Genomic DNA, 13,442 nt, shown 5'->3' with positions numbered 1-13,442 from the left:
TCTTATTACAAAGACTTTTAGTTACTGGATGGTTTTACTCGAATGAGGCTCGAAGGTTTACTAAACAGAATCCAGACTCAATTTTGTTACCAAAGTTATTCCTTTATAATAGTATAACACCACTGTGACAGGCTAGGGTATGCTTTCGTTCTAATGTCATTCTAAAGAATGAGAGACTATCGAATTTATATTTGCTAAACTAGGACAATTATTATAAAACTAGGCCTTAGCATTGAACTTACTTACTTCTCAGGGATTAAACAAAAGAAGATTTATTGTTTGACGGGTCACTTTTCAGTTTTCTGTATCCGTTCGTTTGTCAATGCGATGTAAAAATTGACTTATAAAGTATTAGTAACTAAAATATATCATTGAATGAAATATATAAGGTGTAGCAACTCAATATACATCATGATAATAAGTTATTCCATTTTCAATATTTAATTTTTTTTTATATTTTGATAATGATTACCTCATCCTATTGATTTAAAACCGGAAATAATTTATCTAATTCTCTGCATGCTTACTCAAGATTCATAGATCAGACATTCTAAGTATTTAAATTGAATTTGTAGACTTTAATTATTACTAGCGGCTACGCCCCTAGAGGCCTCTAGTGGCACTTTAAATGTTTTTGTTTGTTAAAGTTTACGATAATTCTTTATTTTACGGATACCTCTTAATGTTACGTTGAAATCTCCCAGATTTCAAGAAAATTTTCAATTTTTTTGTCATTTCTTTTGGGAGGGTGGTGGTACCCTCCCCCAAAATAGTTAAAAACCTTCCCGGGACATATGACAATCTACCCTGTTAAGGAGAACCCAATCGGTTCAGCGGTTAGCGAGATCCTTCGGTACAGACACACAGATACACAGACACACAGACACATAGACATCCTGTTACTTTAGTATAAGGATACCTCTCATATTTACAAACATTAGGGAATATATATTTCTTATTAATGCTAACAGAGTATGAAGAAGGAGATGTACCTATGCCTATATTCCTGTTTACTCTAGCTCTTATTTACAACCATCAACAGGGGAATATATATTTTTTCAATGTTAACAACCTAATACCAGGGTAATGAAACTTTATACACTTTTATAAATATAATCATATTGTAACAGTATAATTATTAAAGAAAAAAATGGAGATTATTATTACCAATCATATAAATTTGGTTACAGCCCTTTCAAGGAAAGCTTTAATTTTGTCTTTCTAAAATATATTTTGTGTTGTCACCTTACACTTTGAGTCAGCTACGAGCGAAGAAATCATTAAAAGTAATAATAAAGTTATTCTATTATTCGAACCTTGGAAATTCCCTCCAATTATGGTAATAATAAATTAGTCACCAGATAACGCAAAATATTTTCCCCTTATTTTACCTTATTATAAAAAGAATATTCTTTTTTTTAATAATCTTTTTTTTTCTTCTAAAAACAGTATTTACAAATAGAACTAAAAATAACTTTGAACGGTCGATAAATTGCACTAATATTTTATTTTAACGGCATTTAAAATCACGAAACCTTTCTAGCGTGATTTTATGATATAAATATTTTGCTTACACAAAGTATTAACATTTTTCATATAAAATTATCGATTGTCAATCGAAATTTCGAAGAGATCCAAAGATAAAAAAACAAGGTATTTAAGAAATAAAGACATAAAAAAAAACAAGAAAGATATAAGAACTATCGGATCATATGAAGGAAATGAAGTCATTCCTTAAAAGGACAGAAATTTCATTGCAAAAAGGACAGAAATCATCTTCCTTTTTCTCAGATAAGTGAAATATGGACAAAAATCACTCTCCTTTTTCTCACATATCTGAAAAAGAGAATAAAAATCACCTTCCTAAATCTCACTTAATCTTCCTAATCCTAAGAAAATTAACCTAGTTCCTCCAAATTCTACCTTTTCATATAAAAGTCTACCTTTTCCTTACACATTCTCACTTATTCTCAGATAACCTACCTTATTCTAAGAAATTCTTCCTAAATCTAAGAAAATCTACCTTACTCCCCCAAATTCTTCCTTGGTTTCCCAAATTCTTCCTTATTCTAGGAAATTCTACCTAATTTTAAGAAATTCTTCCTTATTCCAAGAAAATCTACCTTATTTCCCCAAATTCTTCCTTATTCTTGGAAATTCTATGTTATTCTAAGAAAATCTTCCTAATTCTCCCAAATTCTTCCTAGTTCTAAGAAAATCTACCTTATTCTAACAAATTCTTCCTTATTCTAAGAAAATCTACCTTATTCTAACAAATTCTACCTTATTCTTCCTAATTCTTTCTTATTCCCCCAAATTCTACCTTATTCTAAGAAAATCTTACTTGTTCTAAGAAAATCTACCTTATTCTAAGAAATTCTTCCTTATTCTAAGAAAATCTACCTTATTCTAACAAATTCTTCCTTATTCTAAGAAATTCTTCCTTATTCTAAGAAGTTCTACCTTATTCTGAAAATCTACCTTATTCTAAGAAATTCTTCCTTATTCAAAGAAAATCTACCTTATTATAACAAATTCTTCCTTATTCTAAGAAATTCTTTCTTATTCTAACAAACTCTTCCTTATTCTAAGAAAATCTACCTTATTCTAAGAAATTCTTCCTTATTCTAAGAAATTCTATCTTATTCTAAGAAAATCTACCTTATTCTAAGAAATTCTTCCTTATTCTTAGAAAATCTTCCTTATTCTAAGAAATTCTTCCTTATTCTAAGAAAATCTACCTAATTCTCTCAAATTCTTTCAAAATATAGGGGTCCCAAACTCAAAAGTTTCAGCGCGATCCGACCACCCATTCTTGAGATACAGTGACCTGGTGTCCTTGGCACTGATGTTAAGATTTGGGAAATGGTTCGAATCCTTAATAAAATATTTTGGCACTAATACCAAGGTGGACAAATAATTTTGATCCAATAAAATTATTTTAAGTGTCAAAATATTTTTGGACTTTAACCAAATTTACTGAGGATTCGAACCATTTCCCAAATCTTACTGTAGGAACCAAGGACACCAGGTCACCGTATCTCAAGAACAGGTGGTCGGATTGCACTGAAACTTTGTTTTTGACTTTGGGACCCCTATATATTGCAAGAATTTGGGAGAATTAGGTAGATTTTCTTAGAATAAGGAATAATATGTTAGAATAAGGAAGAATTTTTGAGAATAAGGAAGAATTTGGGGGAATAAGGTAGATTTTCTTACAATAAGGAAGAATTTCTTAGAATAAGGTAGATTTTCTTAGAATAAGGTAGAATTTCTTAGAATAAGTAAGAATTTCTTAGAATAAGGTAGATTTTCTTAGAATAAGGAAGAATTTCTTATAATAAGGTAGATTTTCTTGGAATAAGGAATGATTTGGGAAAATTAGGTAGATTTTCCTAGAATAAGGAAGAATTTCATAGAATAAGGAAGAATTTCTTAGAATAAGGTAGATTTTCTTAGAATAAGGTAGAATTTCTTAGAATAAGAAAGAATTTCTTAGAGTAAGGTAGATTTTCTTAGAATAAGGAAGAATTTGGGAGAATAAGGTAGATTTTCTTAGAATAAGGAAGAGTTTGGGAGAATTAGGTAGATTTTCTTAGAATAAGGAAGAATTTCTTAGAATAAGGTAGATTTTCTTAGAATAAGGTAGAATTTCTTAGAATAAGGAAGAATTTCTTAGAATAAGGTAGATTTTCTTAGAATAATGAAGAATTTCTTAGAATAAGGTAGATTTTCTTAGAATAAGGTAGAATTTCTTAGAATAAGGAAGAATTTCTTAGAATAAGGTAGATTTTCTTAGAAAAGGTAGATTTTCTTAGAATAAGGTAGAATTTCTTAGAATAAGGAAGAATTTAGGAGAATTAGGTAGATTTTCTTAGAATAAGGAAGAATTACCCAGAATAAGGTAGATTTTCTTAGAACAAGTAAGATTATCTTAGAATAAGGTAGAGTTTGTGGGAATAAGAAAGAATTAAGAAGAATAAGGTAGATTTTCTTAGAATAAGGAAGAATTTGGGAGAATTAGGTAGATTTTCTTAGAATAAGGAAGAATTTCTTAGAATAAGGTAGATTTTCTTAGAACAAGTAAGAATTTCTTAGAATAAGGCAGAATTTGGGGGAATAAAGAATAATTAGGGAGAATAAGGTTGATTTTCTTAGAATAAGGAAGAATTTCTTAGAAGAAGGTAGATTTTCTTAGAACAAGGAAGAATTTCTTAGAATAAGGAAGAATATGGGAGAATAAGGTAGATTTTCTTAGAATAAGGAAAAATTTCTTAGAATAAGGTAGATTTTCTTAGAATAAGGTAGAATTTGGGGGAATAAGATAGGTTTTCTTGGAATAAGGAAGAATTTTTTAGAATAAGGTAAGTTATCTGAGAATAAGGGAGAATTTGTGTAATTAAGGTAGAATTTTTGAGAATAAGGAAGAATTTGGTAAAAAAAGGTAGATTGATTAAACATGGTTGTAATAGTGAGGAAAAGGAAGAATTTCTAAGAACTAGGAAGAATTTGTAAGATGGTGGACAGAGGTCACCTTCCTTTAGTGAGAATTTGTAAGATAGTGGACAGAAATCACCTTCTTTACTGAGAATTTGTAAGAAAAAGGAAAGAAAATAGCCTTCCTATACCCAAGGAAGGGAATTTCTGTCCTTTTTAGGAATGACTTCATTTCCTTCATATGATCCGAACTATCTTTTTGGCTTTGTAAGAAACAACCTATATGCGCTAAATACTTAAAAATTAAAGCAAGTAAAAATTAAAACTAAATTAATTTTTTTCTACACTTCTATTAATATTTCTTACATAATAAATTCAAATTATTTTAGAACCCAAATGAGATACAAGCTAAACTGAATATTTTAACCCTCTGTGGTTGATATCTTAATAAGAAAGATACATGCTTATCTGTTGAAGATGGTAGGTAAGTGTTAGAAAGGTTTAGTTTTAAGATGTTCAATTATATAGCTGTATGGATGCAGAGAATAATATTAACTATTATATGCTTGTCCGTATAGGGTTAAAGTCTAGGTGGTGAATCATATAACTTATCATATGCTTGTCTGTATAGGGTTAAAGTCTAGGTGTTACTGTATGTATGTGGAGAATAATTTTGAATATTATGCATGGTCTCTATAAGAGCTAGTGTGTGATACATGTTTTTACAATATTGGCAATTCATTAAGAAATCTTAAAATGCTACTTTTATATATTATGTGAAATAATTCGATGTCTTCCGTTCAGACAGTAAAATTCTGTTGGTCTAAATTTCAGAGAAGCTTTCAGTTATATCTAAAACTGAAATTTTCCAATTTTCCATCTTCCTCTCTAAAAGTGAAGTTGATCAAAGTAGTTTAATTAATTGTCATCTATTTTTTTGGGGGGGAAATAAACGATTCTCATTGGGATAGAGGAAATCTTATAGGCCAATTTCATTTGAAGAAATTTAACATGAGTCTTATCTGCAGTTATGTCCCCATATGTATAAGCCATAGAGAATATATGCTAGCATTGTCATTAAATAGCAGTTCTGAATTAACACCGTTTACATGCAAGTTAATATAATACTTTTGACGTCCTGAATATGTGATGTTACCAAATGTAAATTGATCTACAAGTGATCATATGGTACTGTGATACTTTAATATAATATGCCCTTAGAATCTGTTACAAATTGTTGGCCTAAATGTCACCACAGCCGTGTCAAATGACGTGCAGACGGATAGTCCTTGTTAAATTTTTGTGCTGTTGTCTTATTAAAAGCAAAGCTTTTCTATAATTAGGGACGGTCCATCCGTCCGTCCGTATGTCCGTCCGAGACATTTTTTAGGCAAGTTAGAATTGTTTTTATCGATTTCAAACTTTGCATGGTGATTCCTGTAGTAGTTAAGTATGATTTAGAAAGCGTAGCAACTCTATAATTATTACCAGAATGTCCGTACGTCCATTTTAAACATGTTGATTTTTCTACTTTTTTAACAACAAATTATTATGTGATCTAATTATCTGATTGATCTGATTTTTGGTATTTTGATTCCTGGGACAACAGGGTACAATAGTATAAGCGAAGCAACTCTATAATCAAGTCCTAAAAATGTAAGTATGTCCATAAACATTATCCTGTATCAAGCAGTTCTTCAACAAATTTACTTACAATTTTGGTTCCACTCTTATACATTTATATTCTGATTATTCAGTTCTGACACTATACAAGTCCGTTTTTCCTACCGTTTCAGTGCTTTGCTTTTATGGATGTTGTCATCCTTGTTTATATAAGATTTTATGACAAATATCAATAGTGCCATCTTGATGGCAATTTTTACATAGTTCTATTTTGTTGACATTTACATGATCGAATCATTGAAATTAAGATTAAGACTTTAGGGGGCTAGGTGTCGCTTCGGGTACTAGACCTCTCTCCACGCACCTTGGAACATACATACAATACTTATGATTGCGGTGTAAAGCGTCCATTCACCCATCAGACAACCAACTCTCGACGACCTTTGTCTAAGAAGTTCAACTGTGCATGGTAGCGGGTTGCGCCTGTTTTGGGCCAAAGCATTCCCCCCAATTTAACTATTTACGTCGCGCATCTGATATAGTAGCAGTGGGAACCATTTTTAACGTCTTAAGTTATGACGCGGTGTTGGACCGAGATTCGAACCTATCACCTTCCCGACGACGAGCGGATGCGCTACGTGTTGAGCCACGGTCGCGGGTTTAAATTATTGAAATAGTATGTAGACACAATGATTTTATATGTAACAGGGGTGTCAGAGGGGTTCCAGCAAGTCACGTGTCATCAAAACTTAATCTTCTTAAATTTAAGTTACTTAAAACTAAATATGCATGTACAACAAAAATGATTACATCCATGAACATAATTTGACAAATATTATAAAAAAAATGCATAAACTATATTATACTATATACCCTATGGTCTGAAGATTTTAGATTTTATAGCATCTGAGGAAATTCCATTTCACCACTTCCAGAGAGGGAGGGGACATTTCCTGTTTCCTTTTTTGTTGGCTTAACAATTTTGGGGACTTTTATTGAATTTTAATTGGTTGTTCCCAATCGTTTCAACAACTAATTATAATCTACAGAAGGGGTAATTTTGTGTCTCATCACAGGGGATGTACATCAATTTATTGGCCATTGTCTGACCCCCCTGAGATCTCTAGATTACTTCTCTACGAATGTAATAAATTAATGGATGGACAAAATGAGTTAAATAATATATGCTGATGTGTCATAGTCACTTACACAAGAAATATCAGTTACGAGTTAACTATCTAAAACAACATTCGAGAAAATCACCCAGTTCTAAAACTTTACTGACGGACATAACGACCTGTGGAACTTTAGATAAGTGCTTTGTCCTTTAGTTGTAGATTTATTGCTCTTTATTTACACATTGAACACAATATAACCACGAAACCTTTTTTTTATTTAATACTCTATCGTAATAATACAAAAGAAGGTGTATCAACTTTTTTTTTTTATAGCTAGCCGGTTCTTTTAGTAAGTAGTAGATGTAAAATTTTTCATAGAATTCAGATATGCAATCGGTTTTTTTGTAGACCTCTTATTTTTAAAGTAATTTAAGTTTTAAAAAAAAAATTAAGTCGATTTTAAGGTACTAAAATGCAACAAAAAAAAAGAAAGAAAATGGCCATTATGAACAAAAATAGTAAGATCTTTAATTTGACACCTTACTTTTTCAATTCTGTCAGGTAATTATTGAAAAAATCGATTTTTTTAAACCCACGAGAATAAAAACTTTGAACTTAATTTTATTATTTCACAGATAAAAAAATATGGGTTCATATATACCTTTAGAATCAGAAAAATATTACAAATTCATTGTAAGCAAAATTGAAAAAAAAGTTTACAATATAGTATATAAACTACAATAAAAGGAATTATATGAAAATATCATATTATATTGTACAGGCAACGTCTTAATTCTTGAATTAAGTATAAAAATGGGAAGGGGGTAAAGAGGGGGTAAAGAGGGGGTAAAAAAGGGAAGACGATAGTGTTGCCTGAACAAAAAATACAATTAACCATTTGTTTAATTTTTTATTTTTTTACTTTTTTTCAATTTTGCTTACAATGGATTCGTAATATTTTTCTGATTCTAAAGGTATATATGAACCCATGTTTTTTATGTCTGTTTGAGAAAATATTTAGGTCTAAAGTTTTTATTAAACCGAGGTTAAAAAAATAGATTTTTTCAATAATTACTCAACAGAATTTTAAAAGTAAGGTGTCAAATTAAAGATCTTACTATTTTTGTTCTTACTGGCCATTTTCTTCTTTTATTTTTTTGCGTTTTAGTACCTTAAAACCGACTTAATTATTTTTTTTAAAAACTTAAATTACTTAAAAAATAAGAGGTCTACAAAAAAACCGATTGCATATCTGAATTCTATGAAAAATTTTACATCTACTACTTACTAAAAGAACCGGCTAGCTATAAAAAAAAAAGTTGATACAACTTCTTTACCAAAATTGTCTTTTTTGGAAATTTAGTATTAATGTTTCTTTTTTTTATCAATATATATATATTTAATGATCTGCTATGAAGTTATCTGTGTTATTCATAAATTAAAATGTATAAATTTATAATAGCTTCTTGCCTAAGGATAATTTGCTACCCCTAAAATTACATACTTTGAAATATTTACATAGATTGATAAAATGGTATAAACATATACTAATACTGGCTGTTTCGCCAATAGCCTCCAACGAAGAATTAGGGGGAGGGGGGTATAGGAAATTTTTCAGTTAACCTTACAAATAGCATTTTACGCTAGTGCGTAGGGACATAGTTATTTAGTAGTTAGGTTCCCAACCGTATATCCAACTGCCTTCAGGCAAACTATCAATTAAAAACCAATGACATAAAATTTTGCTTTTTAAACAAATAGGCATTTGAATATTTTATACACGAATAATTAGTTAGAAAGTTTTTGATGATATTTTTCTTTAATTTAAAAGAGCTTTATCAAAATATAAAAAATGTAAATTTCAATTTTAATATAGTTATTTTTTTAATGATTCTTAATACCTTTCTTTTATTCATATTTTATTGTCCATCTTTCTATTATGTTGCTTTTTATAAATTTTTCCTGCCATTTATATATCTCTGTATGTTTGCTAGTCATAATATATTCATTTGCTGGCGCATTTTAGGTGCATGTATTTATTTTTCTCACCATTTTTGCCTTAACCCTTACAGATCGGGGGGGGGGCTCAAAGAGCCCCCCCCTCTAGTTTTTTCAATCTCATTTTTTTTGTAGGTAAGATGGAGAGCTGTAACTTCATGACTTTTTAAGTTTAGTAATTATACGTCGGCAAGAGTTGATTTTATTTGGATATCTGCTCTGTGTCGGTCGTGGTGTCCGGTCAAAGTCGGTTGGGTAGCAAAAAAAATTAGAAAAAATTCTAAATAAATCTTAATTTCTACATTATGACTTTTGTGTATAAGGTAGAAACCTAAAATTTTTTTGGTGAATACTTAGATATCAATGACCATCTGAGAAAAGTGGTGTTATGACCGTTTGACCGCTCCCTGACCGACTTTATGACCGATTTTTGTCCGGCTTTTACTACAGACATATATCATGAATATCGTGGCTTCTATTACAGATAGAGACCTATAATTTTTTTTGGTAAATCCTTGAGCAATAATAAACAGATAAAAATATTAATTTGCGCCGCCAACCGCCGTTTTACCGCCGTAACCGCCGAAAATGGCGGTTTCCGTTATTTGCCGTTTTTCGGCGATGATCAGAAAAAGTAATTTTTTTGTTATGAAAAATAAAAGTTCGTCCTAAAATTTGGTCATCCTAGCTGCAAAATTGGCCGCTCTACAGCTGTTTTAAAATTTAGCGGCTGGCCGCTAAAAAGCGGCTAAGGAGCGGTCTGACTGCTATGACTAGAAAAAGTAATTTTCTCTAAAAATACACATGAACCACCAGAAAAAAATTTTACGTCTTTATCTGTACCAGGAGCCGAGATAGAGGGGGGGGCTCTTTGAGCCCCCCCCCCGATCTATTAAGGTGGGAATTGGGGCCCGATCTGTAAGGGTTAAATAAATTTTAATGGCCATGTTGTATAGCTTACAATAGACCTTCCCAAATTTTATTGAATTTTTGAATTTTAGATTTGACATAGTAAGTATAGTTTAAAATTTCCTATTGCTGAATATACTTTTTAAGTCACTAGTTGCTTCGCCCCTATCCTCTATGTGAGGGCGAAGGAGGTAAGAAAAATAATTTAAATCAACCCAAGACATTATTAAAGCTTTCCTGAATAGTGCAGCCTATTCGGACCAGCATTTTCCGAGAACTTTAGCTTCAGACAAAAAACCTTTACTTCTTTATAATAAGGAACAGCTATGAAAAGAAGGTTTTAAAATTTTAAGTTCATTATCAAAAAATATGAAAAAAAGTTTTGCTTTATCTTAAAATCTTTGTAAATAGATATTTTGTGCCAGTCTAACGTATAAACATAAAGTTATCATACGTGTCCATATATGTGTATATGGTATAATCATAGCCCCAGTGTAAGTGTAAATATATTGATAATAAAATTTAATGCATATATAAATATTTAATATCAATATGTATTATATCTAGTCAAAAACCTATAATTATGTATTAAAAAGGAAGATTATCAAATTAAAATGAATGAGGAATAAACAATTCTTTTTCTTAATTTTAAAATATCTAAAAAAATTAAGTAATGAAAAACAATTTTTAAAGTAGGCATAGCATTTAAACAGATACTCATTACCATGCACAATTAGGACTTCCAGACAAAAATTTAAAGTTAATTAGATGGTTGTCTTATGGATGTTATCTAACCTATAACCATCGGTGACAGCGCACAACGATCAAGTTAACTCAGAATAAGAACTGTTGTTAATAATGAAACACCCAAAATAAAAAATTTATTCGCCTCTTACGCCTCTGAGGCTTAAGATTGTATCTACTACTGAACCGATTGAGTTCTCTTTTCTTAGGAAGCTTCACACATTTCCATGATGTTATTTTTAATTTATTTATTTCCATTAATGATAGGGGTGCAGCCTCTTTGATTCAAGTAATGTATCTGCTATAACAGTTATGTAGAATAACATGCTTGCTTATAATAATGATTTTGAAAATTATAATATAAGCGATAAGATAATCAAATTATAACTCTGTCATAACTAAATATATAATATTAAAGTGTTTGAAAAATTATAATTTTGGGTGGCTGCGCTTACAGCATCTCGTGAATATCCCCCAAAAGAAAAAAATTTTTTTTTATATATTTACATAATTTGTGATTCTAACGATTAAAAAATAATTTTAAAAAGCATCTCTATAGCCACAACTCAAAGCTCAATTACGTGGAAATTTTCACTTAAAATTCTAATAAGAGTTTTTTTTGAAAAAAAAAATACAGTAATTTATGTAAAATTTTGTTCTTTTTCCTAAATGGTAGGTTTTAATCAATGGATTTCATTTTTGTTTTTTAAATAAAAGATTTTTATTCCATCTATTGTTTTTCCAACCATAGGACTAAAAACTTTAGGTACTTTTAATAAATATGTTTTTGAGATGAATCAATAGCATAAAGCATAATTGGGGCTGTACAATGTATATCAATATCTTATCCCTTAAGATCCCAGATGTAATAGATTTTGATGTCATAAGAAAACATGATATTTTGGTAAAATGGGTGGATTTAATAATAAGCTCTCCACACAGAGAATTTCATAATATTTAATAACATTCCGGAGGTAGGGGTAGGTGGGCGGGGGGGGGGGGGTTACTAAGAACAGTTGTGATAGATGATACCCAGTACTCTCAAAATGTACACAAGTTAACGTACAGGGCTATTACAATTAACATAATAGTAAAGTTCAATTTTGATGGCATAAAATTAGCAAAAAATTTAACTTGAGGATTTTTAAGCGATACATTTTTATTTTTTTAGATCCACTAATAAACATTAGAATATACAGCTATTGTTACTGAAGGGCTCCTATTAACGTTCCAACTTACCATACATGTTTTCGTTTAAATGATATATTCATCTTACAAAAAATCGTAAATCGCATCTAACTACTACAGGAATCACCAAGCAAAGTTTGAAATCGATAGTACAACTCCAACAACATGCCTAAATTAACGAAAAAAAGCTATCCGTTCTGGACGGACGGACAGACGGACCGACAATAGTTATAGAAAAGCTTCGCCTAAAAAAAGACTATAAAAGTTCTCGCCAAGGATTTCTTAAAAATATTATTGGTTAAAACGTATGAATACAATTTTTAAAAGCGACGCTTTTCTATAATTAGGGTCGGTCCGTCCGTCAGTCCGTACGTCCGTCCGTCCGAGATAGATAGCTTTTATTCGTTAATTTAGGCATGTTAGAATTGTCCTATCGATTTCAAACTTTGCATGGTGATTCCTGTAGTAGTTGGGTACGATTTAGAAAGCGTAGCAACTCTATAATCAGTACCAGAATGTCCGTACGTCCATTTTAAACATGTTGATTTTTCTACTTTTTTAACAACAAATTTTCAAGTGTTTTAATTATCCGTTTGATCTGATTTTTGGTATATTGATTCCTGGGACAACAAAGAACAATATTATAAGCGAAGCAACTTTATAATCAAGTCCAAAAATGTAAGTGTGTCCATAAACATTATCCTGTTTTTAAGCAGTTTTTCAACAAATTTACCTACTATTTTGATTCGACATTTATACATTTATGTTCCGATTTTTCAGTTCAGATACTATACAAGTGTTAATGTCCGTTTGTCCTACCGTTTCAGTGCTTCGCTTTTATGGATGTTGTCATCCTTGTTTGGTAAAAAATAAGGGGAGATAATATTAGGAACTGGGCTGAAGGCATAACAATAAAATTTGAATTTCTGCATATTATTTAAATTTCTAGGTTTAGTTTCTTTTTAATCTTAATAATAACAAACAAAAAATACCAATGTTGTTTACATACAAAGTGAGGGAAATATTTAAGAGAAAAAAATATATAGTAATCAAGGATTCAAATTTTAGGAAGGTCCTGATGAATACGCGAGTCTGCAAGCTAATTGTTATTTGCTAACTTTACAAATATAAATGTTAATGTACCTAATTAATTTTTTTACAATCCTTTTTGAGATAGATAGGAGGAAAAGTTCGCAAAAGAGAAGCAGCGGCGATACTTTAAACCAACTACCTTTCTCAAATATTTATCAGCGCTAATATGGAAATATTTTGATATCCAAATTTTCAACCAAAATTAAAACATGCAACATTTTTAAAAGGTGTTCCATCGGTTCTGCAAAAGTAATTCATCCTCGCAAAAACACACTTAACCGGTTAAGTTAGAGGATAAAATTAATGATGTAAGTAAAAAAAGCAAAGGAAAGG

Source organism: Acartia tonsa, chromosome 1 (genome assembly GCF_053477335.1).
Source record: "Acartia tonsa isolate MP-2025a chromosome 1, ASM5347733v1, whole genome shotgun sequence".
NCBI lineage: Eukaryota > Metazoa > Arthropoda > Copepoda > Calanoida > Acartiidae > Acartia > Acartia tonsa.
This window is presented reverse-complemented; position numbering follows the sequence as displayed.